Here is a 14,590-nt window from a genome sequence, read left to right on the forward strand (position 1 = left end):
TGGATAATGCACAGTGTTTGAATTGATTTCTCCAGATTTTGTTTCCCATTAATCACTTTAAATCTTTATGAGCAAATTCAGCTTAGTTTATCATCATGTACACCAGCGTGCATGAAATTCCTTGTTTGCATGATGATCATAGAGTATATAGTATCCTTGATGATAGTCGCAACAATCAACCAACCAATCGATCAACCAATAAATAAAGAATAAACTAATGTACAATTTAAAAATAAATACAACAATGCCCCAAGTTTATAATGCTCTTGTCACCCAATAACTACTCATTATATTGTTTCAGTGCCTGTTGCAGGTTTCTGTTATGGAATAAAGGTACAGGTTTCTCCCGGTTTACGAGCGCCTAAATTATGGACACCCTGAACAAGCATTTGGGAGACCGGTGGGATAAATGGGGATGTATTTGATGACTACTGCATCTTCTGTCGGGTGTGGCAGGGTATTTCCTTGTGCATTCTCTCTAGCAGAGCTGGGAACCCTGAGCTGACTCACTCGATCACTCACTGAATTAGTCACGCTGGGTTACGGCCACTCTTCCCATGCCTAATCGCTCCCTCATCACAGCGGTTTTCGTGATCCTTTCCCACTCATTGCTATTGTTGTTTTCCGACTTACAAACAGATTAGGTTATGATCAGTTGTCAGGAATGGAACCCTGTCGTATCTTGTGGACCTCCTGCATCACGACTGCCATCGGGTGAAACTCTCTAGTCTGGTACTCTTGTCACCAGACTGCCACCAGAACATAGAAAGTTTGGGCCATAGAAATTGCCCCCCAAATCATCTTGCTCTGAGCAGAAAAATTGTTATTGTTAAGTGTGGACACCCTGCATCACAAAAGGTTTTCAAGAAATGTTTGTAACACAATGTTTCCATTAGTCAGTAACGCTGTCAGCTGAGATCACATGATTGGCTGAGGAATAGTTAATGGAATTGAATGCAGATACATCTGGGATGTATTTTGGAAATATTTTGTTGTATTTTGACAAATGGTTCACTGCATAACAATTAATATTGTAAGTCGCTTGTTCAGTGGATGATGGCTGCGCATAAGTGAATGTAGGTAATGCCCTCACTGATATGGGCTCAGTATGACTTGTATATTTTGGAACCAGTTCAACAACTGAAAAGTGTGAGCTGCAAAACACAATTTTGTGGGCCATTTGAAATCACGCGATTCAAGGATGGTGGATTGATATGTTGATTTAAATTGCTCTATGTTGAACATTTCTTCCTCATTTCTGGGCTTTTGCGGTACTATTTCATGCATTCAGAGAGATCATCTGGACAGTTAAACACCTTTTCTAATCATGCAACAGAAGTTGTGCTTATACTTAATGAAATATTTTTATCATTCATCGGGTTAAAAATACTCGTTATTTTCGAACTAATATAATTCCTTCTGTAATTTATAACTGTATGACCTTTGAATAGCAGTATAGCTACCTAATGAAATGGAAAATGAAAAAAAAATACTTATCAGGTGTCACTGCTGACATGTGTGCAGTATTATATTTTTTGCAAATGTCATATTTGAAATATTGACAAGAAACTGCCTCAATTTTTTTCAGTCCAAAAGTGTGAAAGTAAAATCACCAGAGTGAAAACCAGATGTTAGATACCATCTGTAACAATCTGAGTTATTTTAAAAGTCATTTGAATATTATTATTTTCTATTCACTTTTTAAGTTGATTTGAGCATTGAAACTAATGAAACAACCAAAAGCCAGTTGTTCTGTTTACTTACAGTCATGCAATCTGGAAGAAATGGGCAGTTTAGTCTGATGTAAATGCTGATTGGGCACTTGCATCTTGCAGTCCATGGTTTCATCCTCATAGGTCATTCTGCAAACTATTAATGTTGCGTTCATCCTATGTTAATTCAACTTGGCATTAAAGATTTTCTTTCCTTATATAAGTCCTGAGAAGAAAGATTATTGGAAACAAGTGAAAGAATAAAATAAATGACATGATCTAGCAAAAGAATGATTCTCGCCTGAAGTAGATTCAATATTCCACGACCATGTGATTGTCGGATTAAGCAGAGCCATAAGTTCTGAAGAATTCCTGACCCTATCATCCCAACTGTTTCCTCGTCTAAAGTTGGAGAAAGGACCAATGTTTCAAATTGCTTGAAAAAAGAGCTACTGGAGAAAATCAGCTAGTCAGGCAGTATCCATGGAGCGAAACGGACAGATGATCTTTTGGGTTGGGACCCAATTTATCTATAATTTAAAATAAATAACCTGTTGTAGGAGATAAGATACAAATGCAATGTGGGATTCTGGCAGTTTGTAAGTTGGTTAGTCAGAGCTATTTCATGCCGGTTCCTGTCAATTCAATGGAAAATCACAAGTTGTGGTGTTTTAGTAAACATGCAAAGTTTTCACTGAACTTTTAAAAGTGTAAATAGAACTGATACGCTTTTGTAAATGTGATCCTTTCAATAGTTGTTGAAAAATAACAGCAGATAGTCTCAGAGAGTGTTTAGTATAGAGTGGAATTAGAAATCATCACTTCTCAACTTTATTTATCACTTGAGTAATTTTCTAGTTATCTGGGCTGATGTATTTTAATAATATTTGCAATTGTTTTTGTATTTTTCAGAAAAGCCTTGAAGAGAGATCAGTTTGTGACTCCTTCTTTCCTCATTTGGTAAGATGAGATTATTATTATGAGACCTTCCAAAAAATTTCTGTTCAACTCTTTGACGAACACGTATAACTAGATGACAAGGATACATGACTGATAAAGCTGCATTACGGCTGTTTATTGCATTGCTTTGAAGAAGGGTAGGAATACTTGTGAAGTTGATTTAGTATAATAACTATCCATATTTTTGTCCATTGCTATAATCAAGTATTGTAATTATTATAAACCATAGGTCTATAAATATATGTTTAGTTGCTGAAGTGATGTGCAACAGACCCAATATTATTGTGATTAATTCAGCCAAGGTATGTCTGATATAAAGATAAGGATAGGTAACTGATGGTCAGGGAGAGAACAGGTAATGAGCACGTCGGCAGAGATGATATGGTGATGGGGTGATCTCACCAGAAGAGTTATTAAAATAGGAACCTACATTGAGGAGGATGCATGTCTCAGATTTCCTGGTAGTGGCCTCTTATTTCCAACTCTCAGTTTAAATCAGTTGCTGTGTTTGAGATCTACAGTGCTCACAATCTTTGTATGTGCAGTAGAATCCTGTGAAATTAAACCTGTATGTATTATCATGTGCTGATTGAGGTTACAACATATGCGAGAAACATCTGTGTTCAAACCACCATTGATAAGGTGCTCACTAACTGAATATCTCGAAGTGTACCATGGACACACAAACTACCTAATTGTGTATTTGATAACATTCATTGGCAAAACATGGGAAAACTTAGTGCATCACACAGCCATTTCTTAGCCCAGATCTTCCTACTGACATATTTGTGTTCCTCTTCTTTCAAGACCAAAACGATTGGAATTGTCATGTGGTTATACTTGAGCATCATCATTTTACATCTTGACCTTTACTCTGTGCTGCCTTGACAATTGTGTCAAAGAGTCCATGCAGACAAAGGGTGTTGGCATGTTGATCAGCATGAGATCCAAAATGTTTAATTGTCATGCACTGGGACCAGAATAATTACATTCTTGCTGCAGCTTTACAGACACATGAAATGCAACAATACAACAAATAAAATGTAAAAACTCATCCATTATTCAAGGTGAACCAGGCCTTGATAGTGCAAACCAAAGTGTATAGTACAATGTTAGTAGTGCAAAATCCGCAGTAGTAGAGTGCTGAGGTAGGGTTGCAGGTGGAGGCATACAGAGTGGCTCGAAAACTTGATGGTTAATGAGAGGAAGCAGTTCTTGATGCTGGAGATAATGGATCTCAGGCTCCTCTCCCTTCTTTCCAATGGAACAGCAAGAACAAAGTGTGACCAGGATGGAGTGAGCCTTTGATGATCTTAGCTACCTTCTTGAGGCAATGCTTCCTATAGATCCATTCAATGGTGGGGAGATCAGTATCCATAATGGACAAGACAATGATCACCACTTTCTACATCATCCATCATTTTTGAGCATTTGAATTATTAAACCAGTCTGTAATGCAACCTGTCTATCCTGTAGCTGTAGAAGCTCAATAGAGTATTTGAATATCCTCAAACTGTAATACTTTCAGAATGCTTTGCATGTGAATGTTGATTGCTAAGTTTGGCAGAGTAATAAGGAACATTAATTCTTCCTAATATTTTTAGGCAACACCCGATGAATCCGAAATTTCGCACTCAATCATTTGTTTAGAATCTAAATTTATTTAATCTAAACTTTAGATGAAATAAGCTAACTCGTTGAAGTTCACTGTTCTACCAACTTTAAACTCACAACCCTTGGAGCAAGAAACCTCATGATTTGAATGGAAAAATAACACAATGCAAAGTTCGGTTTAATTTTAATCCTCAGAGATTACATTGCAATATCTTTCATTAGGTACCTCTTTCCATGAAACACTTTATAGACATTCCAGAAGGCTCTGTTATGAAAGGCAATTTACATTGAAACCGAAACAACTCATTCTGCAGCAAATGATGTAACTATTGATTCATCCAGTGCTTTGTCAAAAGTTATTTTTCAAATGTATGTCTATGTTTCGTTCATCAGAATCATTCAGGTCTTGCAACAGGACAGCTCAGCAAGATGTGTTTATTGTGGGGTCAACACTCAGAGATTTTTTTAATCAAATGAGCAAAATTGCTGGTAGTTTAAAAATGTGATCTCAAGTCATTGCTTTTATATGTTTCATGAGATTGTAAAGCTTTTAGAGTCCAACTGATGCCAAAAAAAGACAATGATATGTTATAGGAGAGACGGCAATTGACACTGTCCCTTGTGGTGTCCCACAATGTTTTTCAATGTCCCAAGATGTTTTTCAAAGCATAAGAGCTCTTACTTTTGGGTTTCTATTTATTAACTGGAGTATACTTTTGCAGGTTGATTAATCTACTGTTATTGCTTTATGACTCAGATTTGTATTACCATTACTCCATAATAAACCTACTTGGCCACTGTGGCACTTGAAGTGTTCTACAAAATAAATGAACAGCAATTCAGCTTGTCACATTTGTAAATCCAATGATTAAAGGGCTATTAAAATAGCCTTAAACAAACTGTTGTGGGGAAGTCCTGTTAACAACTGTTGCCTTGAGAGCTGGTGAAGAGAGTAGATTCAACAGATTGCAATGGAGTCTATTCAAGGGCAGTCAAAGGGAAATCAGTTTCAGGCAACAGAACTACTCAATCAACAACTAGAGAGCAGTTCTGAGCAACTATCCACCTCATTAAAGACCCTCGGACTATCTTTAATCATACTTTTCTGGACATTATCTTGCACTAACCATTATTTCCTTTATTCTTGTCTGAATACTGTGGATGGCTCAATTGTAATCCTATATTGTCTTTCCACTGAATGGTCAGCATGCAAAAAAAAAATCACTGTACCTTGGTACACATGACACTAAACTAAACTAAAGAAATGTTGATCTTCCATGCACCTTAAGAATGCTGATATGGGAAGTGTGCCTGCAGTGTTTAAATGTTGTGATGGACTTGCCAAACAGATTGCTCGGCTCAGGCGGAATGTAATGAAGTGAAGAACATGTATGATTTATCATTGTTCATCATTTTATTTCATTATGATGATCGCAAGACTGAAGTTACACTCAATCATTTGGCAAAGGGCAAAAATAAACATTAAACCTTGCAGACTTTGTGGGGAAAATAAACTAAGCATTTACTATCATGTTAACAGTATGCTTTTCCTTAAAACAAGAATAATATTTAACGTATAAGAATGTGCCAATCCGCAGTAAAATATTTGTATAGATCCTGTATATTTCTATTGGTATTATTTTTTATTATTTGTAACAATATTAGTCTGAATGAACAATATCTAAAAATAGAAAATAAAATTGTCGGTTTCTCTGCTGATTCACTAACTAATCCACTTACAACAACATTTATACAATGATATTAGAAATTACAGTCTAGGAACTTTTAGAAATTCCTGCTGCACAAAAATCCACCTTCTCCGGAGATGCTGCCTGAACTGTTGAGTTAATCCAGCATTTTGTGTCTGTTTTTGTAACCAGCATCTTCACTTCCTTGTTTCCACTCTTCCAGCCTACCACTTGCCAGACTTTGCCCCAACACCATCTCTCTTCTAGCTTTCTCTCCCCACACCACAACCTGTCTGGCCCAAAACGTTACCTATCCATGTTCTACAGATAAACTGTCTGACCCACTGAATTATTCCAGCACTTTGTGTCTTTTTTTGTGAACCAGCATTTGCACTTCCTTGTTTCTGCACATAAACATGATTAATTTGGGTCTCACCATGACTTCTCAGATAATCCAACATGGAAAATCGAGGTGTATTATAGATGAGAGTGATTGATCTGACTTCCAGCACTTTTTTGACAAGGTTGAAGCTGCAAGGACTCATAGAATAGTTGAGTTAGAATAGAATAGAATAGAATGGAATAGAATAGAATAGAATAGAATACAATACAATACAATACAATACAATACAATACAATACAATAGAATAGAATAGAATAGAATAGAATAGAATGAATAGAATACAATACAATACAATAGAATAGAATGAATAGAATACAATACAATACAATACAATACAATAGAATAGAATAGAATAGAATAGAATAGAATAGAATGAATAGAATACAATACAATACAATACAATACAATACAATAGAATACAATAGAATACAATTGAATAGAATAGTTATTTGTTAGTATTATAACGGGAAAGCTCCACTGACTGAAATCTGTCCTTGGACTCAAAAAAGGTGATTGTGATTGTGGTTACAGCAAATGCAGCGCCGGAGACCTGGGTTCGATCCTGACTATGGGTGATGTCTGTACAGAGTTTGTACGTTCTCCCCGTGATGTGCATGGGTATACTCCGAGATCTTCGGTTTCCTCCCACACTCCAAAGACTTACAGGTTTGTAGGTTAATTGGCCTGGTAAATGTAAAAAATTGTCCCTAGTGGGTGTAGGATAGTGTTAATGTGCAGGGATCACTGGTCGGCGCGGTCCCGGTGGGCTGAAGGGCCTGTTTCTGCGCTGTATCTCTAAACTAAACTAAATAAGAGGTAGTGATTTTTACTAATACTTGTACAGTGCTAAGTGCTACTTGCAACAAAACATGAAGAACAAGGCAATGTGTGCCCACGTGTGAAAGAGCCAAGTCAACATTCAGGCTTATGAGGATAAGTGGAAAATTGCATTCACATCATACACAATAGCTGAGTCTCTTCCTTGAGAGCATCTCAGCTCTTCCACTTGATATTCAAAAGCAATATCTTCATCGGATCCCTCACAAGCAATATTGTTGAGCAGAAGTTAATGTATGTTCTGTGGCCAAAAGAATGTCAGAGATTTGATATTAGTGATTCACCTTCTGACTTCCTGACATCTTTTCCATCTTCAACCCAGAATAATTCTGATGGAATTCTCCTCACCTTTCTAATTGTGACTCCAAAAGCACTTGAGAACTTCAATAGTAGCCAACATAATTCACTTGACGTTCACACACTCCACCATGTTAAATATTCATGTCTTTCTCTCTTGGTGAACTGTTGCAACTGTACCATTTGCAAACTGTGAAGTGTCACATAGCTAGACCTCTGAAATGCTCCTGATCCCTCTTCCACAACCAGAGAGCAGTGCTGAACTACTATCTACCTCTTTGATGTCCATCAGACTATACTTGACTGGACTTTGCTGGCTCTACCTTGCACTAAACGTTATTCACTTATCATGAATCTTTCCACTGTAAATGGATTGATTGTAACCATGTATTGGCTTTCTACTAACTGGTTAGCACGCAACAAAAAGCTTCTCACTGTACCTCGGTACACGTGACAATAAACTAAACTAAACTATCTTTGTGGTCTGAAGGGACAGGCATAGAAGTTGCATAAGAACACAGTCACCTGCAAATTCTCCAATCAATCAAATATGACCCTAGTTTGAAGACAGTCATTTTGGCTCAATCAGTGTCTTGGAAATCCCTACTGAATGCCACTGTCTTAATACCTTCACCATACAAATTACCATAGTTCAAGAAACCTGTTCACCACCATCTCAATGGCAATAAATAATGACCTTGCAAAACCTCTATTATCCAATGATTGAATTGGAAAATTACAGCAACACTAAAGTTATACCGTTTTTTTTCTTTGCACTACCACAAAAGATGATGTTCCAGGAACTGTTATTATCACTTCTTAACAGCTCTGTGCGATGAGCAACATTTGTGCCATGGAAGTTGTAGCATTGAAACTAAAATCTGCGATTTCAATCATTTAAGCTCAACAGTTTTTCATTTTTCATCAGCTATATTCTCCTTTCCCTGAAATATTTATTGAACCATTAAGTCTTCAACAGATGATGTGCAATGATGACATACCAGCTTCGCCTTACCAACCTCCCCTCTGCAATTCATTGGTGGAACGCATTTTGTCTTCTCAGCTTGGAATTTGTTATAGAAAATAAACATTTACAAATGTGCTATATGTAACACACACAAAAACTTTTTTTCACTTTTGAAACGTCTGGGCCCATTTTTGCAGAAGTCCAATCCATTGGGAAATTGCAGCAGCAACTCCCTGTTGTGATTCATTTACACATGAGTAACTTTACTGTCTAATTTCCCACCAGTGTTGACATCAGCCTTGAGCAAAGCACACATTTATTGTTTATTGATAGCAATTGTGCCAGATTGGTGGAGCATGTGACCTTCTATTTTTATCTCCAGGAAAACATTGTGTTGAAAGTAATAAATCATGTGATTGAAAATATTTATTCCCTGTGAACATCATTTTTAACCCTGTATATCCCACCCTCTGGCATGGTGCTGCATTTAAAAAAATCATTACTGGTAGCTCTGAGCACAGAATTGTTCACTTTACAGATTCCTTGATCTGCGAACCCAGTGCAACTGCTGCCCATGTGGTGTCAGGTACACATGGCAAGAGATACAATTGTCCACGCCACATAGAGGGGAAAATCTCTGCCTGGAGACTCATTGCCATTAACCCACCCCTGCTTTCATCACTTCTTCAAAAGGGGAACCACAGTAACGATTTCCTAAGGCATGGATTCCCCAATTATATGATATTATTTTGGCAGACGATGATTTGCTGTTCGTACAATTATCACATCAAATAAGAGGACAATGCATCTTCTAGGCTTTCACATCTCCAAATATTCATTCCACAGTTTTGAACTAAAGGCATAGAGTCATACAGTGTGGAAACAGGCCCCTTGACCCAACTTGCCCACACTGACCAACATGACCCATGTACACTAGTTCCACCTGCCTGCATTTGGTCCATATCCCCCTAAATCTAGCCTATAAATGTACCTGTCTAAATGTTTCTTAAACTTTGCAATAATACCTACCTCAACTACCTCCTCTGGCAGCTCGTACCCTACACCTACCACCTTTTGTGTAAAAAAAAGTAACCTCTCAGATTCCTGTTAATTTTTTCCCCCCTCACCTTAAACCTTTGTTCTCTGGAAACATCTGTTATGGTTCACAGGCATCTGATCTCTTTAGCATCCTTAGCACAGTCCTTTTTAGGCTTAGCATTTAATTCAACAATTTTGTATCAACAGCCTTTCCGCCATGCAGGAGAAGTCAAGTCAAGTCAAAGTCAAATTTATTTGTCACATACACAACTCGATGTGCAGTGAAATGAAGGTTTTGTTTTTTTTTTTGTTTTTTTTTGGGTTTTTTTAATGGTGGACAACAGTGTGTCGGGTGATTGGTGTGTGGGAAAGTGTCTATGGAGAATGAGCAGGGTTGACACTTCATTTTGATAACCTATCATGTTGGAGAATATTTCAATTATCCGGCACGGTGGCACATCTGGTAGAGCTGCTACCTCGCAGCTCTAGGGACCTGGGTTTTATCCTGACCTTGGGTGCTGTCAGTGTGGAGTTTGGACATTCAGCTTGGAACCATGTAGGTTTCCTCCCACATCATTAAAAAAGTACGTTTGCAAGTTAAGTGGCCTCTTTAAAATTGTCCCTACTGTGTACGGTGTTGAGATGAAAGTGGGATATCATAGAACCAGTGTGAATGGATGATCGATGGTCAGTGTAGATTTGATGGGCCAAAGGGTCTGTTTTTGTAAACCAGCATCTGCAGTTCCTTGTTCCCCCTCTTCCATCTAGAAACGCGCATGGAAAAAGCCCCTTCAGCCCAATGAGTTGACCATCAACCATCTATTTACAGGAATCAAATTCTTTGTAATTCTTTCCCCACAATCCATCATTCATAGTGCAGCACAGAGTTGCTGCCTGACAGTGCCATTAACCTGGGTTCGATCCTGTCTACGGGTGCTGTCTGTACAGATTTTGTACGTTCTCGCTGTGACCTGCTTGAGTTTTTTCTGGGAACTCCAGTTTCCTCCCACACTCCAAAGACGTACAGGTTTTTAGGCTAATTGGTTTCGTAAAATTGTAACGTATGTATGTGTATCCTAGTGTGTGTAGGGTAGTATTGGTGGGCAGGGGTTGCTGGTTGATGCGGATTCGTTGGGCTGAAGGGCCTGTTTCTTGTGCTAAATCTATAAATGAAAATTAAACTAAATCCACCTGTGAGGCTAGTTAAACAACTAACCCATAATCCTTGGGAAACTGGAGCACTTGAGAAAACTGGCAGAGTTTCAAGCAGAACATGCAAACTTCTCACAGACAGCATACAAGGTCAGGACTGAATCTGGGTCCCTAGTATTGCAAGGCAATGGCTCTACTTGCTATGCCACTGTGCTGCTCTCAACTTATTCGCAGAGGTAACCAGAACACTTTCAACTTTCATCACTACTTTGGCTCAGCAGCAAACTTTAAGTGCACCATCAAAATTGTTTAACTTCCGACACTGAGTATTGCTTCAATACTCTATTTCTCCAATTTTAGGTAACCTTTAACAACCTCCCCCCACACACTCCTTTCTTCCCCCTCCCCTTCCCTGTGCCCCAACCCGGACACACCAATTTCACCCTCCACCCACATTCCTTTCTTTAGCTTCACAAATGACAAATCTTCAATTCTTTTGTCTCACATTTTCTATTTTAATCTCTGGCCTCTGTCCAACCATCTAGCTATTAAAAAAAGCAGATTTGTTAATCTGGCATGCCTTGTCCAGCCCCTCCCAGCTTTCATTACCTAACACTAACACACACACACACACACACACACACGCACGCACACGCACGCACATGCACGCACGCACGCACGCACGCACGCACGCACACACACACACACACACCCCCCCCCCCCCAACCCAAATCAAATCATTGCCTATCAATGTTCTCCATAGATGCTGCCTGGCCCACTGAGTTACTCTGGCACTTTATATTCTTTTTTTGTAAACCAGCATCTTCAATTCCTTGTTTCTACATTGTGTCAGAACGCCTGATCTCCTTTATTTTCCATCTTCTTTCCATTTAACTAATAATTCATTCATTCTTCTCTACCATTTTGTGGAGAATGTTGTATCTCTCCCGAAGCAATCAACAGTCACAATCTGTCAACAATCACACAACCTGCCGCACCTCTTACCCTGTTTCACAAGGGATTGGTTATTAAAAGCATTAATAACTCAACCTGCCCTAGTCTGCACAGATGAACTGTTTAAAAATAATACACTCAAAGCTTTCATTGAAAAGCAGCACTAGATGTGTATAATATTAAGAAAAAACATGTTTCCTCTGCAACTATCATACCCTACAATTATATTTGTGCTAGTTTCGAGGTAGAACGTTATTATTGAACAGACAACAGAGAAAGGAGCCATCTGACCATTCTGTTCTAACTGTTGTCTGAAAGATTTGTCAATTAATCCCAATTCTTTGCTCTTTCCCTCCAGCCCTGCAATATGTAATTCCCTTTTGAAAGTTCCCAGTGAGTGTTTTTGCACCACCCCTTCCGGCAAAGCATTCGAGATCATAAGAACTTGCTGAGAAAACAATCTGATCATCATCTGAATGACCTTTTTCCCCAATTATCTTAAATTTGTGTCTCCTGGCAACTGACCTTTCTGCTTGTGGTAAAAATCTGTAAATCTGTCCCTATCCACTCAATCGAAACCTCTCATTACTTTGAACACCTCTGCTGAACCTTGTTTTGAGCAAGGGAGAACAATCTCTGTTTCTCTGCACTCCACTTCAGTGAATCCCCTCATCCCCGTCACTATTCTAACAAATGTCCTCAACACCCTCTCCAAAATGTTGACAATCTTAATAAAATGTGGATTTTCAAAATGGACACTTTACCAGATTTCAAAATAGTAATTTACAAATGCTTCACAAAGTGCATTTCTTTAACACTGAGGGATTGAATTGCATTGCAGAAATGTTTTGTTTAACCTAAAAGGCACAAGGTTTGAGCGATGCCTGTCATGGGGAAATACTGCTGTAGCGGGCAGCACTCTAATGATGTGCAAAGGTAGTTGGGTGTGGGGCCTCATTTAATTGGGCTCCGTGCATCTACGCACCTCGGGTGAAAGTCATGGTTGGGGAGTTTTCATGATGAGGTTAATGCAGCAACATGAGGAGTTCATCAGCACATTGTAAGGTCTGGCTTGTCCAATGCAGATATGAAAGGAAGACAATCTTCAAACTCTCGCTGAAATTTGTGTTGAGCCAGGATACCATGATCTCCTCTCATCTGTAAAGGCTCAGCAACAATCCCATTATACAACATATTCTGTGCTGGTTTTCGCTACTCTGGAGGCATAGGAAGAGGCTACATTCTGTCTCTGTGCAGTCACATCTCATTCTACATGCATGTCTCTACTCTCACAACTGGTGAACAATATGCCACGAGGAACAACTTGTTGTCCACATTGAACAGAAGGAAGCAACTCATAAGCAGATTGGTGCTCTCCATGGATACAAGGTTTCCACCCACGAGCAGCTCAGAGTTCTCCAGGAATAAAGAGACTCTGAATGTCGGAAGATTGCTGTTCTCCTTGAATAGAGGTGCCATTTGTGAGAAGACCACGACTGAACAGAAGCAGATACAAGATATGCTGGATCTCATCTTCCATCTCCAGGTGTGGCATCATGCCACCACTGTACTCCCCATTCATTCCTGCTGATACTCCATTTGTACAGGAGCAAACTGTGGCTCAGATGGTGCAGAGAACTGACTCCAAGAAAAGCGAAGAAAGCAGGGACAAGATATGGCAAGATGGGATCTGGCTTAGTTCCATGTGTGCAGTTTGCAACAGTGGTAGAGCAGAGTTTATACCAAAAGATAACTCCGCAAATATCGCAAATATTACTCTGCTGTTCAAAAAGGGAGCGAAGCAGAAGAGTAGAAACTATAAACCAGTTAGCCTGACTGGTCCGAGGGTGGTGAATCTGTGGAAATCATTGCCACATAAGGCTGTGGAGGCCAAGTCAATGGATATTTTTAAGGTGGAGATTGACAGATTCTTGATGAGTAAAGATGTCAGGGGTTAGATGGAGAAGCCAGGGGAATAAGGTTGAGAGGAATAGATAGAAACATAGAAAATAGGTGCAGGAGTAGGCCATTTGGCCCTTCGAGCCAGCACCGCCATTCAATATGATCATGGCTGAGCATCCAAAATCAGTACCCCGTTTTGGCTTTTTCCTCCATATCCCTTGATTCCCTTAGCTCTACGAGCTAAACCTAACTATATCTATATCAGCCATGGTGGAATGGCGGAGTAGACTTGATGGGCCGAATGGCCTAATTTCTGCTCCTAGAACTTATGAAGATAACAACATCATGGTTTCCCATTTGCTGGTGTTCTCACCCCTTCACAAGGGCACTAGTTCATCTTCCACTCATACCTCTTGGGCAACATACTCACCATTCCAGCCAATCCAAACTTCTGTCTCCTTAGTCCTGGATGGTATCTGAAGGTGGTCCATGTGCAGCAAAAGCTTCTCTCTATGTCTTCATGGACATCCATTTCGACGCAATGACAAAATATAGTGCAAACAACTGTATCGTTAAAAGATATTCTAATTTTGTGGAAATAATATAACATATGTACGGTAACATAGTGGCGTAAAGGTGGAGTTACTGCCTTGCAGCAGCAGACACATGGGTTTGATATTGACTATGGATGCTGCCCGTGCAGAGTTTGTATGTTCGCCTTGTGATCGCATGGGTTTTCTCCGGGTGCTCTGGTTTCCTCCCACATTACAAAGACGTGCAGGGTTGTAGGTTAATTGGCTTCTGTAAGTTGTCCATGGTGTGTAGGGTAGAACTAGTGTTGAGGTGATCACTTGTCAGCACAGACGCAGTGAGCCATGCTGTATCTTTAAACTTAGACTGAACAAAACTAAACTATGTAGAAATAAGTCATAGTAGTGTGGCACCTTCGAACATCATTTCATACCCTGGGGTGCTTAATTTAGAAAGGCTGCAGATGTTGTGTGTGCCATAAAAGTCAGTTATACCAGGAAATTGTTCTTAAACTACCTTCTAATCTGTTTAAATC

At 39.2% G+C, this 14,590-nt stretch overlaps 1 protein-coding gene across 27 annotated transcripts in view; it reads left to right on the forward strand.

Annotated features, from left to right (window-relative positions):
* The window catches only part of LOC144591791 (receptor-type tyrosine-protein phosphatase delta-like), a 1,768,335-nt gene that overhangs the window by 395,304 nt on the left and 1,358,441 nt on the right, over positions 1-14,590 (forward strand). For all 27 annotated transcript variants that reach the window (XM_078395814.1, XM_078395847.1, XM_078395838.1 and 24 more), the window contains one exon: positions 2,625-2,672. The gene's annotated coding sequence lies outside the window, so the exon portion shown is untranslated. The remainder of the gene's footprint in view (positions 1-2,624; positions 2,673-14,590) is intronic.

This window comes from Rhinoraja longicauda, chromosome 3 (genome assembly GCF_053455715.1).
Source record: "Rhinoraja longicauda isolate Sanriku21f chromosome 3, sRhiLon1.1, whole genome shotgun sequence".
In the NCBI taxonomy this organism is placed as follows: Eukaryota; Metazoa; Chordata; class Chondrichthyes; order Rajiformes; family Arhynchobatidae; genus Rhinoraja; species Rhinoraja longicauda.